The sequence below is a fragment of the Poecilia mexicana genome, unplaced genomic scaffold, assembly GCF_051168715.1.
Source record: "Poecilia mexicana isolate PSO_F unplaced genomic scaffold, ASM5116871v1 scaffold_16, whole genome shotgun sequence".
Classification (NCBI taxonomy): Eukaryota; Metazoa; Chordata; class Actinopteri; order Cyprinodontiformes; family Poeciliidae; genus Poecilia; species Poecilia mexicana.
The window spans coordinates 21273868-21277655 of record NW_028263385.1 but is presented as its reverse complement, the minus strand read 5'-3'; the positions used below and the strand labels follow the sequence as shown (position 1 = coordinate 21277655).

The 3788-nt window shown below is 38.0% G+C and overlaps 1 protein-coding gene across 1 annotated transcript in view; it reads left to right on the top strand.

Annotated features, from left to right (window-relative positions):
• LOC106931798 (F-actin-uncapping protein LRRC16A-like) overlaps positions 1–3788 on the top strand; it is a 51415-nt gene that overhangs the window by 1964 nt on the left and 45663 nt on the right. The window lies entirely within an intron of this gene.

Genomic DNA, 3788 nt, shown 5'->3' with positions numbered 1-3788 from the left:
GTAAGAACAGGCAGTGATTTGTAACCACGAGTCTCTCCTGCAAACAATTACTGATCCCGCTGCTTTATCCCACTCTGATCATTCGCTCCATGTGTGTTTAGAGTGAGTGGCCATTCATTATGTTCTTTAAAGTTGCGCTATTATCTTCTTGAATGTGCAACACTTTTCCTCCACTGACAACTGTTTCCTTCTTATTATTGTAGGGTTTGCAAACCATTATCCTTCTAAATATATGCAATTTATGCAGAGTTTATCATGTGAAGGTGGTCCAGCTGGACTGAACCTTCAAGCTGTTTATCCATGGAGCTTTGCCACAGAACGCTCACAATGTGGACTATGTTAGGAGGAAAAGCCAAATAGTTAAGATGTGAGTGGTCTGTCTGTCTGTCTGGGCTGTGCACATTACTCACAGGATCATTTTCCTTATATAGAAAGTCTGGGCCAATCTCCCATCTCTGTCCTGGAGTTTTAGCATTCATAGCAGCCTCATTATTTCTGCTTTCTTGTGCTTCACTTATGTGTCTTTATTATAATCTCTGTGTCCTGTAGCTCTTTGGCTGTAGATCAAGGTTTCTTTGTTTGGGAGAGTAAATTCAGTGTCTGACACCTTGGTGTAATATTGAGCTGTTTCTCAGAGTTCATTTCTTACAAGCCCGAGATGCTTTTGGCCTATTTCATAGTCGTGAAAACCCTTAGGCGGTGTAGAATATCATTAAGATTTCTTTCTTTCTCACTGCTATATGTTCTGTTGGTTTAACTCCCCCAAACTGACAGCTGAGCCAAAGTTACGCAACAACTGCCATGATAATAATAATAAAAAAAAAACCCTGCAGAAAGAAAGACCAAGGATAAAAGAAGAATTCAGAATGATCTTTAAATCGGAGCATTGAGAATCTAAGGATGTCGTCTTCTCCTCAGGTTTCCCTCTTGACTAAGACAGAAACTACAACTGGACATTATATTAAAATGACAATCGTCATCATAGTTTCAGAGTGCGGTGGCACAATTGTAATGTAAGTAATGGGCAGCAAAAATCTGCATGCAAATAAGAAAACATGTTTAATAGGCCATCGTTGCCCCTGATGATCAAACCTCTCATAGACGTTAGAAATTGAAATATTAAAGCTGCAAAGAAATCACAATGAGATGAAGGAAAGAGAAAAGTGAAGAAAATCAGCTTATTTGCAATAATATCACAATTGCATGGAGTTGAGGGAAAAACAAAGCAGAGGAACTTTAAATTTCTGACACAAAGGGAAGCTATACTTCTGCTGGATGTTTTGACTACAGAAGGGTGCCGTTCATCCAGTGTCTGCCGTGTGATTGGCAATAGAACACAGGTGTACGTAATAAAAAGGCAGGTGAGTGACTGGATAAAATTCGTCAAACATTTGAAGTAATCAACTTCTTTGCACCTAATATTTGCAACTTCGACTTTTATCATTGGAATTTCTTGAAACTCTTGTTGATTTATTTACTCCATTCTTTACTTGTTCCGTAGGAAATCTAGCAAGTCATGACTCTCAAGTCATGGGATGTTGTCTGGAGCAGTAGACTGGTTATTGTTTACTGCCATGCTGCCTGTGATTTAGCATCATGCATTATCCCTCTTGGTATGCATCCCAAAGAAGAAAAGTCTTCACGATGTCGTTGACTGAATTAAATTGATGATTTCAGCTTAGTTACACCAGAACTTTCTATATCCTCTTGCACGTCTTTCATAACTAGTTCTTACGCCTACTAACTTTTATCTTAAAGCTTTCAGAATAAACATATTTTAATTTCTCTGGGACTCAATTTTTAGTAGAGAAGAGATCGGCAGAGCTGATTAGATGTACAATTTGTAGGATCACACTGTAGCTAGCAGAGATAATCGGGACACTGTTGTATCATCTCAGCAGTGAAGAATCAATTTGATCTCAGTGTGTGGGTTCACTCGCATGGCCTGCTTCGAAGGGTATATATGCACTTATTATGGAGACAAGTTTCTGTAAGATGGATGTGAAGAATAGTGATGATCAAGCAAAGTTTATGTCAGAACACGGATTTCTTGTTTTTCAATCCAACCTGTCTCTATATAAATATATAGTTCTTGTGAAATCCTTTCATTAATTGACAGAACAACCACGTTTGACAAACCACTAGATACCTTCTGCATGTGATCCCAAGATGGCCAGACTCGTGAACTCAGAAAGGCCTAATATTTGGATAAAACATAAAAAAATAAAAATAAAAACTCACCTCCATGTGTTTTACTTTGTGCTTGTGCAGTGGCAATTCTGCTGAGGATTAGGATTCACATTTGGTGATGTTTATTTTTGAAAGCTTCAGGCTGGCAGACGAACCATTCTCGTCTTCTACCTAATTATTAGCGTTGCTTTGATCTGATGACGGTGGGTGGAAGCCTGGAGGCGGGGATGTGTGCATGCCAATACAGATGTACGCTCCCAGAAACGCTGCCCGTGTCAGACGCGTGCACATACTGCTGGAAGTCAGCTGTCATGCGTGTGTGAAGTGAATGCATAGTGTGAAGAGGTGGTTGACCCAGTTATACCTTTTAAACTAGTTGTCTGGCTGATGACGGTCCTACTGGGTGTGAACAATGAATTGGAACAGAAAACCATGTCTCATGTGACCTTTTGTTTGCATCTAATTTCTTTATAAAAAAATAAAAAAAATAAAAAATAGGTGTGAGTCACATAGGGGGTTCCCGGCGTATGAGGGCTAACAAATCCATGTTTAAATTCCTTTTAAAGAAATTTCAAAGTGACCAAATTTGCGATGGCAATGTTGTTCATGCCATGACATTTCTCATTCTTTATCTCCATCACACTCGATGCCCCTTAGCAAATATTTCACTAAAGCTAACCTTATCCTTAATAGTAGAGTGTTCCTCTTCACTGACAGTCACGTACACAGTCAGTGAACCACAAGTCCAGGCCATTTACTACTTCTGGTCTGTTTTCTCGTGACCATACTCAATTTTTATACGTGTGTATGGAAAGCAAAAATTTCCTCCCTGCACACTTGTTTTGAAAATTACAATTATGCATTGTCTGTCTGACTGCCAAAGGCATATATATTTTTTTTATCTAGGAAGAACGTGATGTAGGTCTTGTAATCCTATGACTTTTAGGATTCGTAAACCTCTATAAATCAGCCTTCAGGATGAACTCTCTTGAACAGGCAGACCTGGGAATGGTGTTTTGAATTTCTTTGACTTTCCATGTCATTCCATATTGTAAAAAGACTTCTTTTTTATTTACTTCTTCAATCCTTCTCAATCTTTTGGTCTCCATGTTCCAGATTTTCTCTCTGGGATGAATCAGCAGACTGAGAATTTGAGGCTTTTTTTTTTTTTTTTACACTTGGACTCATTTGCATCAAGAATGTTTGAGAAAAACCAGAATAGCATTTGAAGACTGTCTTTTTTACAAACTTCAAAAATGAAAAGCAAATGGTACAAGTCATTTTGTTTTACACCTGGCCTGAATCGGCTTACCAACGCCATTTAAACACGGCTTAGAACAGTTGCAATGCTAGCTAAGCAGTCATCATATAAATGAGAATGGTTGTAAATTAGTGGTGCAACATATCAGAATTCTGTTGGTAGAAATGTAATGATATTTCTAAAATATATTAGTTTTTAAGAAAAAAAAATATTTGTATTGATGTGACTTTTCACATCTCATTCACTGACAACTCCCAGAATTAAATATTCCCACACAGGATTGGGAAATTAAATGAGAACTAATAAAAACCCTTTCTCCTGAAGTCAATTAACATTG